The sequence below is a fragment of the Oryzias latipes genome, chromosome 13 (assembly GCF_053564925.1).
Source record: "Oryzias latipes strain Hd-rR chromosome 13, Olatipes_Hd-rR_3.1".
In the NCBI taxonomy this organism is placed as follows: domain Eukaryota; kingdom Metazoa; phylum Chordata; class Actinopteri; order Beloniformes; family Adrianichthyidae; genus Oryzias; species Oryzias latipes.
The window spans coordinates 34,993,778-35,010,953 of record NC_136249.1 but is presented as its reverse complement, the minus strand read 5'-3'; the positions used below and the strand labels follow the sequence as shown (position 1 = coordinate 35,010,953).

Sequence of the window (17,176 nt, the reverse complement as noted above, 5' to 3'; positions counted from 1 at the left end):
TTGAGTGTCTTTGCTGCCGTGTTGCAAAACACATTTCGGCATTGCTGTGCCAGTTCTGGGGTTAGTCTTGTTAAGAACTCTTTCTGGTCTTCCGTACACTTTTTATCAACTTGAGATGAAGCGTTTGGCTTTGATTTCCCTTTGAACGGGCCTTTATTTACAGGACTTGGACACAAAAGATAATGATGTCTCATCCGTCCTCTGCAGCACTCATTCTTACAGAGAAAGGTTGCTTTGCATTCACCTTCTTCGTGAACTTCAAGACAGTCTTTGCAACCTCCAGTTTTTTGAACTGCTTCTTTCTTTTCTTCCAAGCTGAGAACTCTGAATTTCTTGCATCTGTACAATCTCCGCTTATGCCCACTCTCTCCACAAACAGCGCAAGCTCCTTGTGGGCTTGTAGTTTTGGTGGCTTTAGTTCTGGCATGCTTTAGCTGTACTTTTACATCTTTCCTTTGAGGTTCTTCATCTCTCAACTGTTCCAACTCTTCATAGATTCCCTCCTGACTCTTCAAAAATGAAAGCAGCATGTCAAAGCGGTCCTTTGAGGGTTCCACGCCTCTCTTTTCGGCCACAAACATGAGCCACTCATGCTTGCTTTCGAGGGACTTGGTCATCAATGGATTTTTAAGTGCACCTATATCACCCAGCTCAATAAGATCATGTAACGCTTTTTCAACCACTCTTATGAGATCCACAATCTTTTTTGGTTGATGACCTTTAATTCAAGGCAATGCTTGGAGTTCTTCAACAATTTCTAAAGCTATAGCAGTTTTATTTCCAAATCGGTTCTCCAGTGTTCTGAAAATCTCTTCTGAAGATCTGCAGGTTGACAAACGAAGATCCTTTGCAATTTTTTCTTCTAAGCTATCTAGTAGCAGAAATTTGCGAACCTCCTTTGAACCAGTAGGGCTCTCCCTGTGCTTGGAGTGCTTCCCAGTCCTTTTTCCAACTGTGAAAGTGTCTTTTACAGCCATCAAACCTTGGAAGGGCAGTTGGTTTCAACTTTAATGCTGGTACTTGATGGCAGGAAGTTACCGTTCGGATCACTTCTTGTTCAGCTTTAGATTGAATTAAACCAGCCTTTCGTGCGGCTAGTTTAGCTGAGCCAATTTCTAATTCCTTTATTCGGTGCTGAAGGTCTGTCTTCTCCTGCTCCGGTGCCCACTGATTCCACTGATTGTAGGCCTCTTTGGCTGCTTTAACTCTCATTTCTACTTGGCTTAGCATGAAGTTGTAAGCTTTCAAGCTTATATCAGGAGCTGCAGCAGAAGTTGTATTGCATTCACCCTCAGCCAATTCAAGGTTCAGTGACAGCTCAGGATGCCCAAAATTGGTCCAAATTACATTCCGAATAACATTTTGCACTTCCTCCAGCTTCTCTTCACACTCCTCTGCTGTATTTTTAATGTCCTCGCGTTGTTCCTCTCTCATTGTCCCTCCATCTTTGTCCCAGGTTTCAGCCAGTGCTAATTCAAGATCGTCATTTGCATCAATTACTTTGTCTGCCTCTGCTGAAATTTTCCCAAAGGCATCTTTCAATTCATCAATTGACATATTTTTGCATGCCCTCATAATCTTGTTAGCTAGTCGAGAAAATGTCCTTTTGGCAATTGTTCTGTTGGACTTGAGGTGTTGCAGGGCTTTGGCTTCCGTCATTTTGGAGCTGGAGCGCAGGCTTCGGAGCTGGAGCACAGGCTTCGGAGCTGGAGCACAGGCTTCGGAGCTGGAGCACAGGCTTCGGAGCTGGAGCACAGGCTTCGGAGCTGGAGCACAGGCTTCGGAGCTGGAGCACAGGCTTCGGAGCTGGAGCACAGGCTTCGGAGCTGGAGCACAGGCTTCGGAGCTGGAGCACAGGCTTTGGAGCTGGAGCACAGGCTTTGGAGCTGGAGCACAGGCTTTGGAGCTGGAGCACAGGCTTTGGAGCTGGAGCACAGGCTTTGGAGCTGGAGCACAGGCTCTGGAGCTAGAGCTTTGGCTTTTTAACTGAAGCACAGGCCCTCGAGCTGGAGCTTTGGATCCTTTGCAGCCAATCTTAGGCGGTAGCAGTCTCTGTAGCTTTTTTTTTTTTTTTTTAACTTGTCCTGTCCAACAGCTAGGCAGACAGATGAGAGCTGAGGGCCTCTTGGGTTGGACATATTTTACTTTAACAAGAGGGGTTATTAATCTTCAGACAAACCAAAGGTATGTCTGAATAAACCCCTTTTGTAATTGAGGCCAAACTTTATTAATTTCAAACATGTCTGAAAATCTTTGGTGTTGGACCGGACGGAAAAGGAAAGAGGGGAAGAAGAGAGAGGGACGTTAGAGAGAGGGGGGGTAGGGGGTGATAATAGGAGGGGAAGGGGGATAAGACCATGAAGCAGCATAAAGCAGCAAGTTTACTGGTTGTTAATCATTATGGTAAGGTTCAAATGAAAAAAAAAAACAAAACAAAAAAAAAAAAGGGCGGAGCCTGTCCACACACACACTCAAAAGTTATAAACACACCTGTTAGTTGCAAAAATGTCCACCTGTCGACATGTACACAAAACAGATAGTGTTCACACGCATACTTATGCCTTAAAACCAACTAGTGTGAAATATTTCAGTCATTCAGTCTGTTGAGCTAACACCTGTGCTCAGGTGAGTGTTTATGTTCTTCTAAAATGGATGGTGGAACGTGAAAAGAAGGAGGGAGAGTGCCCAGCCATCCCCACCCCAAGACCCCCACCGCACCAGCAGCGGCAGCCGGAATCCCCCCAACGCCACACAGGAACCGGCAGGGAACAACCGCCGCCCGGGCGACCAAGCCCGCCACCCAGGCCAGGGCCAGCAGGGCCGCCGCAAGGCCCCCAGAGCCAGAGAGCAGGGAGGCACGGAGGGAAAGAGGGCGCCGCCCCAGCCCAACCAGGAGAGCAGCCCCCCGCCGCGCCGGGAGAACCCAACGCAGGGCCCCACCGGAGAAGGACGCCCACAGCCCCAGACGAGCACCCCACCACCACCCAGGAGTTCCGGGCATCCCCCCGCCCCAACCCCAGGTACGAGCCAGGACCCCCCAAGGGAGACCCACTCCGCACTCCAGGCAGCCATCCGCCCGGCCCACGGTTGGTCCAGGGAGGAGCGAGGCAGGGGCCCGCCGCCCCCGCCCAGAAGGGGGGAACCCTGGGGAAAAAAGAGGGCCCACAAGGGGTGTTGTAAATATGGCCCGACCAGGCTCGGCCACAGTTGGAAATTTGGCGGGGCCCAGCACTCAGGAGCAAGGACCAGAACCCACCCCCCAGGGACACGAACACCCCCGGCTCAGATGTAATGTGAACCCCCCCACCGCGCGGAGAGAGCACCGCCGGGCCCAGGAGGCCAGCACCCCGGGGACACAGCCGCCGTTGCAAAGGGGCCCGTACCCCCCACCAGGGAAGAGGCAGGGGACAGATGGTCCTAGGTCCCACCTTCCTTGCAAAATGTGTGTGCGTGTATGTGTGTTTGAGAGTGTGTGTGTGTGCATGTGTGTGTGTTTATGTTGGGATGTATATATTGAGGGGGGAGGGGTGTGTGTACTAAGGGGGGTGCGGTTAAAATTGGCGGGTAGGGCACTAAGGGGACGTCTCCTGATTACTCACAGTGACGTCCCCTCACCCTCCCCACCAAGGGGCCCTAAATGTCTAAGGTGCGGTTAAAATTGGCGGGTAGGGTGCTAGGAGGACATCCGCTGCTTGCTGGCAGTGATGTCCAAGCACCCCCCCTACCAAGGGCCCTACATGTCTAAGGTGCAAATAAAACCGAAAGAGGGGGGGCCCACTCCATACGGCAACCACAGGAGGGGGGTCACTGCCTAGTAAACCCCCCCCCCAAGGCTCATCGCAGGCTAAGCCCCCCACCCCCTCACCCTATTATGAGGTTATATGAGGAAGGGGGTAAGTTGGGGACAGATGATAGACTATCCCCCGGTGGTCAAACAGCCGTCCCCCGCCCCCCCCCCAGCATGGGGGCCAGGCCCACCCAGCCCCGGGGCCCCACCCCCGGAGGCGCAGACACCCCAGGCCCAGCACCACCACCCCCACACAGAGAGAGGGGAGCCAGAAAGCGCCGGCCCCCCCCGGAGCAAGCCCAGGCCCCCACCCCCAAACGCCGGCCCTAGAAGAGCTCTGGTCAGGCCTCGACGGGACCGAGGCAGCCAACCGGCCGGGGAAACCGCCGATGGCCTCAGCGGAGACCCCGACCCGTCAACCCCCCCTGCCCCGTACCAATAGTGGCCCCCCCCCCTCCCCCAGAATGCCCCCCCACAGGACAGGGCCGACAAGACCCCCACCCCACCCCACCCCCAGACCCCGCAGCCGAAGCGGATGACACCCAGAGCGACCGGGGGCCCCAAGAGGGTTGTCCCGTCCCGCCCCAGAGCCAGGGAAGGGCCGATCCCAGCCCCAGGTGTAGACGGGAAGCCCATCCAGCGCCGCTGGGCCCCCCCCCCGAGCAGCGCCCCCCGCCAACCCCCCCCAGCACAGGCAAAGGGACCACCCCCCCAAGCCAAGCCAGACCACCACCCCACCCCCCACCCCGCACCCCCACACCCAAGCCCAGAGGACCACGCAGCGCCCCAGGCCGCCCCACCCAGGCGCCGGACCCGACCCCCCGACCAACGGAGCCCCCACCACCCCCGGCCAGGCACCGGAGGCCCCGACCCCCACCCCGGCCCACGGCAGAAGGGCAAGGAGCAGCGACGACCATGCCCCCCCCACCCCCTAAGTCACGGAGTTAGCTATGGGAGACCAGAGAGACCGAATTCTTTCAAAGTTACTTGAACTTTGGGCTGACATTTTTTCCAAGCTGATATGATCAAGCAGCAGATTTCTGTGTTGACTTATATTTATATTTTTTTTGCTTTTCCAATTTATTAAAATAGTTTTTATAGGAATGCAAAGAGTTATGAAAATGATAGATGCTAATCCTCCTTCTACATCGATGGCACTCATGTCACCAAGCACACAAAGTGACGGTGAAGCTGTGATTGAAACCTTAAGCCAGACTGATAGATCGGCACATACCTGCTGCCAGAGAGCCTGGACAGGCGTGCAGAACCATAGTGCATGCATGTAATTGTCGGGTAGATTACTGTCACAGTGCTGACAAATGTCTGAGTTACTGAGACCCATCTTGAACATCCTCTGTCCAGTGTAGTAAATTCTGTGAAGAGTTTTGAAATGGATTAGCTGCAGATTTGGATTTTTTGTCATTTTAAAGGTGTTTAGACAAAGTTCTCTGTAGCTTTTTACTGCATCCGGTTTTTACTGTCAAGTGTTTATACTTTTTTGTGTACTTTTCCCACACTTGAAAAGGGCTGAGTGTCCAACGTTGAAGATCGATTTACTCAGACTGCCACTTGAGATCAATTTCTAAACTTTAATTTATTTCCATTTGATCTGGCAGCAATCAATAGGTAAAAACCTTAAACACACACAACAGTAATAAATATTTACAAATTCAACATACACATTAACAACAAAAATGTATGTAATTTAAAGTGCCTCAGTTAATTAGCAACATCACTCATTTACTTTAATAACATTACTATTTAAGTTCATGTATCAATTCCAAATTTATTCAAGAATTACTTTAAAATCTCATTATTTAGCAAAAATTCACATTCATAAAGAACTTCCCAGTGTAAATTTACAAAAGTTACAAAGCATACCGACGAAATAAATATCTAATTTCTTAATGCTGAAAATTCCCACTGGTACCTGAAGTACACACAAACATTTGCGAAGCGCACACTCCGGTCCCACAACACACCAAACAAACAAGATAACAAGTGATCGCGCAACTATAGCGCTCAGACAAAGTCTTTTCTTACCGGCTGCCTCTTCAACAGATGAATATGGACTACTCAGTTACACACAGGTAAGCAAACAGATTTTACACACGGACTGACAAGGTGTGTGTCTCGCCGGTGCTTTTTCCTGAATGAAGTGCGTGCGTCGCCATTAAATAAATGACGCAGCACTCTCAGCTGTTCAGTCCACATCACGTGACCAGTCAGATGCTTTGCGCAACATCCAGAAAGAGCAGCCTAACGTAGTTCCCTGGGTGGTCCAGGTGGCTCAGGGCAGAGTGAAGAGTGGTGGAAATAGCATCATCTGTTGAGCGATTTGGTTTGTAGGCAAACTGGAGCGGGTCGAGGGTGGGTGGGAGATTATCTTTGATGTGTTTTGCTATCAGTCTTTCAAAACACTTCATGATTACAGGCGTGAGGGCGACTGGCCTGTAGTCGTTGAGGCTGTCTGCTGCTGGCTTTTTGAGAACCGGAATTATGGTGGAGGTTTTGAGGCAGGCTGAGATGCTGCACTGTTGTAGGGACTGATTAAAGATATTGGTGAAGACGTCCGCTAATTGGTCGGCGCATGCGCTGAGTACTTTGCCTGGTACTCCATCTGGTCCTGTTGCCTTCCTGGGGTTGGCTGATTTAAGCACCCGTCGTACTTCCTGCTCCTGGAGTACTAGGGTGCTGTTGGTGTGGGGTGGTGATGATTGTGGCGTGTCTGCTGGGGGCCTCTGAGTGTCAAACCTGGCAAAGAAATGGTTTAGCTCCCTTGCCAAGGAGGCATCCGCTCCAGTGGACACTGTGTTGCTGCTCCTTTGATTTGTGATTCCTGGGGTTGTTGTCAGCGAAGTGCTCTTCAATCTCCTTTTTGTAGGCCATTTTGGCCTTCTTTATGCCTTTTTTTTAGGGCAGATCTGGCTGCGCTGTATTGGGGCCAGTCACTGTCCCTTGACCTGAAGGCGGTGTCTCGTTTTTTAAGGAGAGATTTTACTTCGCTGGTCATCCATGGTTTCTGAGAAAGTTCTGATCCTTTTGTTCACAGTCACATTGCCTATGCAGTGGTTTATATAGGAAAGGACTGTGTCCGTGTGTTCTTGTAGATTTTGGCTGTAGAAAGTGTCCCAGAGTGTGTTTGAGAAGCAGTCCTGCAGTTGTGTGAGGGCAGCTTCGGGCCAGATCCTGATGGTCTTTGTTTCTGGCTTTGTTTTCCTTCTTAGGGGGGTGTAGGTGGGGGTGAGGGACAAGCAGAGATGGTCTGAGACTGCTAGATGGGGGAAGGGGGTGACTTTGTAAGCCTGTTTAATGTTTGAGTAAACTTGGTCTAAAGTGTTTACTCCTCTGGTGGCAAACTTCACATACTGTGTGAATTTGGGGAGCACAGTTTTAAGACGTGCTTGGTTGATATCCCCAGCAATAATCAAGAGTCCATCAGGGTGGGCGAGCTGTTGCTTGTTGATGATAGTTAGCAGGAGGTTGAGAGCCGTGCTAGTGTTAGCATCTGGTGGTATGTAAACAGCTAGCACCAGAACAACTGTGAATTCCCTCGGGAGATAGAAGGGCCTGCATAAGATGGCTACAGCCTCCAAGTCCGGGGAGCAGTGTCTTTCGGTGATCCTGCTGATGCTACACCACTCGTTGTGCACATAAACACAAAGCCCCCCTCCTCTGCTCTTACCGGAGCTGTGATCTCTGTCCTGACGATGTAGCGTGCGTCCCGCTAGCTCAATCGCGGCGTCGGGGATACGCGGTTGTAGCCATGATTCGGTGATGATAATCAGACTGCAGTTCCTTGTGAAGCTGTTTTTGGCTGTTAGTAGTTCCAGTTCATCCATCTTGTTGATGATGGACCTCGCATTTGAGAGGAGGAGGCTTGGAATTGCGGGTCTGAGCGGTTGTTTACGTAGCTTAGCCTCAGGGCCAGCCCGGCAGCCTCGCTTCTGCTTCCTCTCTCTCCTCCGCCTTCGTCGCTTGCCGGGTGGGCTTACCATCCACGGAAACCCCGGTAGCCTCGCAATTTCCTTTGGGATGTTGTGGGGCTGCTGAAAGTTCTTTGTTACCGACTGGGTTTGTCTCAGCCCAAGGTCTATCAGGTACTGGCGGTGGTATTTAAGATCGGCGTAGCAAAAATCCAAAAGTAAATAAAATACAAACAATAGAACAAAAAGCCATGCTGGAGAGCTGAGAGCCGCTGCACCCACGCGTGCCGCCGCCATCCTCATGTTACCTCTCCTTAATTCCGTCTTTTCCGTCTTTAACCCGGTTCCGGGTTATACAGCAGGACGCGTGGCGTGCCTCTCTGCGAATACAACTATCTTCAAATTACTTAAAAAGTTGATTTTTCTCCAAAAAAGAGAGCTGACCATGCCCCCGAAGAAACCCCAGGAATATGAAGATCTCAAAAAGTCTCTTGACATTATTCAAGAAACGCTGAAAAGTTTTATGGATCAAGTGTCGGCTAAGCTAACACCACTCTGGGAGATGATGGAAGAGTTCCGAAGATTTCGGGCTCAAAACGAGCAGCGAGAAAACCGGGTCGAGATTCTGGAGAAAAGACTGGACGATGTGGAACAGCAAGTAAGGATGAATAATGTCATTTTCACTGGAGTACCAATCAAGCCTCGAGCGAAGCTGAATGCAGCTGGAGCTAGCACTGCTAATGCTAGCGCTAGCGTAGCTAGCAGTTCTAATACGGAGATCGGTGCAGCGTCGCTGGAACAGCAAATACATTCATTTCTCACATCTAAAGGGATTTCCCTGGATCTCAATACCATCGAGACCTGCCACCTGCTCCCCAGGAGAAAGGAGACGGATAAACCAGCAATCCTCATCAGGTTTGTGAATCTCAAACACAAGCTAGCTCTGATGAATCAACGCAAAAATCTCAGAGGATCTGCTGTTTATCTGAACGACCATCTGACCAGAAGGAATGCTGAAATCTCAAAACATGCACGGCTTCTCAGGAAGCGTAAGTAGATTGAGAACACTTGGGTTAAAGGCTGCAGGATTTACGTCAAACCACTCGGTCCAGAGGACCGGGCCAAGGTTCTGGTCGTGAACACCATGAAGGACTTTGAGAAGTGCTTGATTGCGGTTGTCTGAAACAACGTGGAGTAATAAATCAAAGAGCCAAATAATTTCAAGAAATATGACACCTGGAATCATCACTTTCTCTGTATGTCTGATGTAACCTGAATAACAGCAGAGTTCTGACCTGCAGACAACTTGACCTCAACTTTCACCGCAGCTGATATCAGCTGAAGAAGGATATGGACCTGAATCTAATGTCTGCAGACATAACATGGAAGAAAACTATTAACTGTTTAAACCAAGAGAATCGGCTGTTATCAGTAAAAGAAGAAATGCCAACCTTGGACAATTCGACAGTTTATGGACCCTTTTTATTTTTTCCCTACAGCATTTATTATATAAAAAAATAAAATAAAAATACAAAAAAAAATATATAAAAAGAGTAAAACAAATGATTAATCAAATGATTAATTAAATTGATTGACTTTTGATGATATTACTTCACTAGCTCCTAAAATTGATAAATTGATTCAAAAATCTTTCCTAATGTAGCATAACTTTGCACATGTTTTTAACTTTTGATACTTGATGAAATTTTGCTATGAAAATTCCTGAAACAGTGTTGTGTCTATTTTACTGATATAGTATTATGTTTTAAAGCATATGAATGACTTTTAAAAGTAACATAATTTGCATATATTTCAGATGCTGCATTTGCCATGTTGATTTCTAAAATAGTTATTTTTGACGTAGTACTTAAGTAATTCATCTTTGGCATGTGCTTTATTGATACCTTATGATTGTTAATTCTGTCTGATAAAACCTAGGAACCGGATATTGATAAATCATGTAATAAAATGGTTATAGTATAACGGGGTGGGATTATATAAGTTCGCTTCCTTCCACTCCCTTTCAAGCACTATTTATTAATTATGTCTAATTATCCTAAGTTTGATTAGTTACTGTATGAATGTATAACTGATGTTTATATTGTTTTTGTGTATTATTTCTATTTGATTGCTTGAAATAAACCATTTCAAATAAAAAAAAATCAAATCTTTGATTCCGTTCAGGGTGCTAACATCTTTTCCAAATTAGATCTCCGTAATGCCTACCATCTGGTTAGGGTCCGGGAGGGGGACGAATGGAAAACTGCCTTCAACACCCCTCTTGGACACTTCGAGTATTTAGTCATGCCATTTGGTCTCACCAACGCCCCCGCCATTTTTCAGCGTCTGGTAAATGACGTCCTTCGCGACTATCTCAACCGTTTTATATTCATCTATTTAGATGACAATCTAGTCTACTCCAACAACCCCACGGAACATCGCCACCACGTCAGGCTGGTTCTCGAGCGGCTATTAGAAAATCAGTTGTTTGTGAAAGCCGAAAAATGTGAATTTCACGCTAATTCGGTTTCTTTCTTGGGGTATATTCTCGAGGCCGGTAAAATCAAACCAGACCCATCCAAGATCCAAGCAGTCTCCGAGTGGAGTATCCCCAAAACTGGCAAGAAACTGCAGCAGTTTCTCGGGTTCTCAAATTTTTATCGGCGTTTCATACGCAATTACAGCCAAATCGCAGCCCCCCTCACTCGACTCACTTCTGTCAAGATCCCATATGTTTGGAACACTGCCGCAGACTCCGGTTTCAAGCGACTCAAAGAACTGTTCACCTCGGCACCCATTCTGATCCAACCTGACATCCACAAACAGTTTACAGTGGAAGTCGACGCCTCGGACTCCGGAGTGGGGGCCGTGCTGTCCCAGCAGATGATTTTACCCAAACTTAGGAATTTTAAATCTTCTCAGTGTGTGAGAAACCTGGGCGTTCTTTTTGACTCTGAGCTGAATTTTACTCCTCACATCAGAAACATTGTGAAAATAGGATTTTATCATCTCAAAAACATTGCCAGAGTCCGCCCGTTCCTCTCTCTTGCCAGCACAGAGGTGCTAATGCATGCTTTTATTTTTAGTCGTTTAGATTACTGTAATGCCCTGCTCTCTGGTTTACCCCAAAAGTCGATCTCAAATCTACAACTTCTACAGAACTCAGCGGCACGAGTTCTGACGAGGACCAGGGGGCGGGAACACATTACACCGGTTTTAAAATCGCTGCATTGGCTCCCTGTGCGTTTCAGGATTGATTTTAAAGTTCTTTTAATGGTTTATAAATGTTTTTATGGTCTTGGGCCCTCTTATTTAAATGATATTATTTTAAAATACGAACCCTCGCGGACCCTGAGGTCCTCTGGCACTGGCCTCTTAGTTGTCCCTAAGGTAAGGACCAAGACACATGGTGAGGCTTCATTCTGCCATTATGGTCCTCGCCTGTGGAACAGCCTGCCGGAGAACCTCAGGGCCGCAGAGACTGCAGAGGTTTTTAAGAAGAGGCTCAAGACCCACCTTTTTAGTCTGGCTTTTATATGACTTTGATCATTCCTTATGTCTTTTATTATTCATCTATTTATTAATTGAGGTATTTATTTACATATTTAATTATTTATTTTCTTGTAAGGACTATTATTATCTTTGTTTCTAATATGCAATTCTTTTTATTGTTATTTTACCAATGATTCTTAGGTTATGTTTTAATCACTGACGTTTTTATTTTTTTTATTTTTTAATTACTAACATTCTTATATCTTATTTTATTTTTTATCTTTTTCTATTTTTATTGTTGTTATTCTATGATCATTTTTATTTTTTATTCTGATGTTTTTTTTTTTTACTCCAGTGTTTCCTCTGGGGGATCCATCGTTCTTGGGCACCACCAGCTTGACCTGTAGGGCATGCCGTTGCTGTGGTGCCCATTCTGGTTGGGCGGGCTGGGGTCCCACTCTGTGGTCTAATAGCCATGGATGGGGCCCTGGGCTGCCCTGTGTTGGGCGGGCGCTGCGGTAATGGCCCCTGTGGTCCGGCTGGGCCTTGGAATGAATGGATCCCCATGATATCGTTTCCTCGCAGCAGTACCAAGCCAGACCTTCTTCAACTTCAGTTCTTTTTCTGTTCACGGTTCTACTGGGGTAACTGGGTGGGTGGGGATGGGGGCGGGGGGTGGTGAGGGAGGGGTACCTTCTTTGTGTGATTGTCCTTTGTTTTCTGTTTTTAATAACTTTCACTTTTTATGACTGTTTTATCTGTTTTTATGTTAAGCGCTTTGTGTTTTTAACCAAAATGAAAGGCGCTATATAAATAAATAAAGTTTGAGTTTGAGATTGAGTCAGCGAGACTCCACCTCAGGCAAACACAAGCCATGCGCCTTCTTTTCAAGGAAGCTTAATCCTACAGAGCAGAATTACGACGTCAGCAACCGTGAGTTATCAGCCATCAAGCTTTCTCTCGAGGAATGGAGACATTGGTTGGAGGGGGCTGAACCACCGTTTATTGTATGGACTGACCATAAAAACTTGGCTTATCTGCGTGCAGCTAAAAGGCTAAACTCCAGACAAGCACGCTGGTGTCTGTTTTTTGACAGGTTTAAGTTCACCATCACCTACCGCCCGGGCAGTAAGAACGGCAAACCAGACGCCTTGTCCCGCCAATATTGCACCTCGGACGACAACACCACTCTCCCCATTATTCCGGACTCCTTCTTTGTGGGCAACCTCACTTGGGACGTAGAAAACCAACTACTACAGGTCCAAGGTGAGAAACCTGACTGTTGCCTGTCCCCCCGGCACTCTGTTTGTTCCTGACAGACTCAGGTCCGATGTCATCACCTGGGGTCACTGCTCCAGGATCGCCTGCCATGGTGGTGTTCGTCGGACTCTCACACTCCTCAGACGCCGGTTCTACTGGCCCTCCATGGACGCGGATGTACGTCAATACATCGCCGCCTGTACCACCTGCGCCAGGGCTAAGTCCTCCAACTCGCCTCCGGCCGGTCATCTCCAGCCTCTGCCTACGCCTCATCGACCCTGGTCCCACATCGCTATGGATTTCGTCACAGGCCTTCCTCCTTCTCACGGGGTTTACGGTTATACTCACTGTTATTGACCGATTCTCCAAAGCTGCTCAGTTTATCCCCTTAGAGCAACTCCCTTCTGCCACTGAAACTACCAACATCCTCGTGAACCATGTCTTCCGTCATCACGGCATCCCCTCCGATATTGTGTCTGACCGCGGTCCACACTTCACCTCGCAGGTTTGGACGGCTTTCTGCTCCGCCCTCGGAGCCTCCACCAGTCTCACATCTGGATACCACCCGCAATCCAATGGCCAGGCAGAGAGGGCTAATCAGGAGTTGGAGGCTGCCCTCCGCTGTTTGGCGGCGCAAAACCCTGAGGACTGGTCGTACTATCTTGTCTGGGTGGAGTATGCACACAATAACCACCCATCCTCGGCTACAGGAATGTCTCCTTTTGAGGCCTCGTTGGGCTACTCTCCTCCTCTGTTCCCCTCACAGGAGCTCGATCTGGCGGTACCATCTGTCCAACTACACCTGCAGCGCTGTCAGGACGTTTGGCGCCAAGCCAGGGCCGCCCTCCTCCGGACTACAGAAGGTAACCGCCAGATCGCTAACCGGCACCGTACTGCCAGCCCTAACTATGTGCCAGGACAGCAAGTGTGGCTGTCCTCTAGGAACATCCCACTCCAGGCCACGTCCCGGAAATTGGCACCGCGTTTCATTGGCCCCTTTCCCATTGAGCGCATTATCAATCCCACCTGTGTCCGTCTGAAATTACCTGCCGCACTCAAGATCCATCAGTCATTCCATGTTTCCCAAATCAAACCTGTCCACCAAAGCCCCCTTTGCCCACACCGCCAGCCGAGTCTTGGATGTTCGGCGCCGGGGTCGTGGATACCAGTACCTGGTGGACTGTGAGGGTTATTGCACGGAGGAGCGGTCGTGGATTCCGCGCTCTTTCGTCTTGGACCCCTCCCTCATCGAGGACTTCTTCCGGGCCCATCCCGATCGCCGCCCTGTTCCGCCTGGAGGCGGTCGTTGGAGGGGGGGTACTGTCACGGTGCCCCCGGCCGGGCCCTCTTCATCAAGTCCACCTGCTGACAACGGCTGCGCCTCGTCAGCCTGATCAGGACCCAGGCTCTTAAGGAGAACCAGGACCTGTACTCGACGCTAGTTTGTTGTACTCCACGGTGCTTCACTGGCCACCTCATGTATAGTCTCGCTCTGGTTCTCGCTTCCTTGACTAACCCCTTGCTTTGTCTACTGCTCAGGATACTGCCCTCGTCTGGAACTCTAAGGCCGCACTCACCTCTCGCTGCTTCCTGTCTCGGCGTCCCTCTGGCTTCCCTCTGGACCACGGTGTTTGCCCTCAAGAACCTCCAACCATCTCCTACGTATTCTGCACTGCAAATTCTGTTTCCCAGAATTAAATCTCTTTATACTTACCATTCTGTCTGCCGAGTATCCTTCCGGGTTCCAGGATCTGGGTCTGCCACAGCCTGCTAGCCATGACAACATCAATCAGTAAAAGTTTGATTGACAGTCATCTGAAGCTCTGTTTGCACCGGGCATGTGACCCATATTCACTCACTGGTCATTACCAAATCCAAGTCTCTGATTGGTCAAAGTTTCAGCTGGTTTCAACGTGAGTTCAAAGGTCACGCGTTTTGTTCATGGAGCCTAAAAACGGTCATAGAAACTTGCATAGCTAAGCTTGAAAGTGAGAGTTTTGAACCAGAAGCCCTAAATGCACGTTTACATTGACTTTTCATTGGAAGTGGCTGCTTAAACGCGTTACTGAGGCTGATGTGAACGGAGCTTTAGGGAAGTGGACGGGTGGAGGGAAGCTCCTCCCACTTTGACAAAGCAGCAGTTTTTGCACTTCCTTGTGTGCTAGCAAGACAGCATTTGCTACAGATTGAAGGTCAGATCTTGACCTGGTTTTGTTTCCATGTTTCTCAAACAATCTTTGATTTCTTGGCTTCTTTCAGATCCTGATACTGTGAGACTGATGGGATCGAGTCGTTGTTCTGGTGAACTCCAGCTGAAAATCGGAAGAGAATGGAGGGCAGTTCTTTCTCGGCAATTTTTTTTATTACCACACATATCAGCATCTGTGTGCAAGAACCTGAAGTGTGGATCCTATATTTCATCGACAACTAAAAAACTTCCAAAAGCGAAGCCAGTTTTCCGGATGATTTCTTCCTGCTTTGATGAATTTCTACAAAATACTGAGGAATGTTTGCATGAACATGATATGGGCAGACAAACGATGGAAATCACCTGCTCAGGTAACAAACCTTCTGATGCCGACTGTATGTACGTCTCACTGTCAGTTTGTGATGCGTCATTGAGTCGATCTTAAGTCGTTTTTTTAGTAACCTGAGATGTTTTAGTCCAGAGAATTGAAATATTCCTCATTGTGAACCGTTATAAACTTGGTCTTCTCTTCTGGATCCACAGACTCTGTCAGGCTGGAGAACGGATCCAGTCGGTGTTCAGGCAGGCTGGAGGTGAAGTCCAACAACTGGTGGTCCTCCGTGTGTGAAGATGACTTTGACCTGCTGGATGCAGAGGTGGTCTGTAGGGATCTGGGCTGTGGGGCTCCTTCAGTCCTCCAGGGGGCGCTCTATGGAGAAGCAGAAGCTCCCATATTGAGCAGAGAGTTTCTCTGTGAAGGTCATGAGTCTGTTCTTCTGGACTGTGGAAGCTCATGGAGGAAAACAAAAGCCTGTCCACCTGACAAAGCTGTTGGACTCACCTGCTCAGGTACAGCTGCCAGTTAGTGAATGTAGGCGTGTTTCTGTAACATGTTCAATCTCACTGGGAGCTGATGGATCAATAAGCACAGACGGAACTTTTAGTGACATTTACGCCACTATAGAAATGTCTAGAACACCTGTGCAGGTACATCAATCAGTAAAAGTTTGATTGACAGTCATCTCAAGCTCTGTTTGCACCGGGAATGTGACCCATATTCACTCACTGGTCATTACCAAATCCAAGTCTCTGATTGGTCAAAGTTTCAGCTGGTTTCAACGTGAGTTCAAAGGTCGCGTGTTTTTTTTTTTTTTTTTTTTTTTTTAACTTGTCCTGTCCAACAACTGGGCAGTCAGATGAGAGCTGAGGGCCTCTTGGGTTGGACATATTTTACTTTAACAAGAGGGGTTATTAATCTTCAGACAAACCTAAGGTATGCCTGAATAAACCCCTTTTGTAATTGAGGCCAAACTTTATTAATTTATTATCTTTGGTGTTGGACCGGACGGAAAAGGAAAGAGGGGAAGAAGAGAGAGGGACGTTAGAGAGAGGGGGGGTAGGGGGTGATAATAGGAGGGGAAGGGGGGTAAGACCATGAAGCAGCATAAAGCAACAAGTTTACTGGTTGTTAATCATTACGGTAAGGTTCAAATGTAGTACAAAAAGGGCGGAGCCTGTCCACACACACACTCAAACGTTATAAACACACCTGTTAGTTGCAAAAATGTCCACCTGTCGACATGTACACAAAACAGATAGTGTTCACACGCATACTTATGCCTTAAATCCAACTAATGTGAAATATTTCAGTCATTCAGTCATGCAAACTGTTAGTGCAAAGGTGAGCTAACACCTGTGCCCAGGTGAGTGTTTATGTTCTTCTAAAATGGATGGTGGAACGTGAAAAGAAGGAAGTAGAGTGCCCAGCCATCCCCACCCCAAGACCCCCACCGCACCAGCAGCGGCAGCCGTAATCCCCCCAACGCCACACGGGAACCGACAGGGAACAACCGCCGCCCGGGCGACCAAGCCCGCCACCCAGGCCAGGGCCAGCAGGGCCGCCGCAAGGCCCCCAGAGCCAGGGAGCAGGGAGGCACGGAGGGAAATAGAGCGCCGCCCCAGCCCAACAAGGAAAGCAGCCCCCCCGCCGCGCCGGGAGAACCCAACGCAGGGCCCCACCGGAGAAGGACGCCCACATTCCCAGACGAGCACCCCACCACCACCCAGGAGTTCCGGGCATCCCCCCGCCCCAACCCCAGGTACGAGCCAGGACCCCCCAAGGGAGACCCGCTCCGCACTCCAGGCAGCCATCCGACCGGCCCACGGTTGGTCCAGGGAGGAGCGAGGCAGGGGCCCGCCGCCCCCGCCCAGGAGGGGGGAACTCCGGGGAAAAAAGAGGGCCCACAAGGGGTGTTGTAAATATGGCCCGACCAGGCTCGGCCACAGTTGGAAATTTGGCGGGGCCCAGCACTCAGGAGCAAGGACCAGAACCCACCCCCCAGGGACACGAACACCCCCGGCTCAGATGTAATGTGAACCCCCCCACCGCGCGGAGAGAGCACCGCCAGGCCCAGGAAGCCGGCACCCCGGGGCCGCCGTTGCAAAGGGGCCCGTACCCCCCACCAGGGAAGAGGCAGGGGACAGACGGTCCCAGGTCCCACCTTCCTTGCAAAATGTGTGTGC

The 17,176-nt window shown here is 49.2% G+C and overlaps 1 long non-coding RNA gene across 1 annotated transcript in view; it reads right to left on the bottom strand.

Moving 5' to 3' along the window:
* The window catches only part of LOC144981599 (uncharacterized), a 383,701-nt gene that overhangs the window by 335,202 nt on the left and 31,323 nt on the right, over positions 1 to 17,176 (bottom strand). The window lies entirely within an intron of this gene.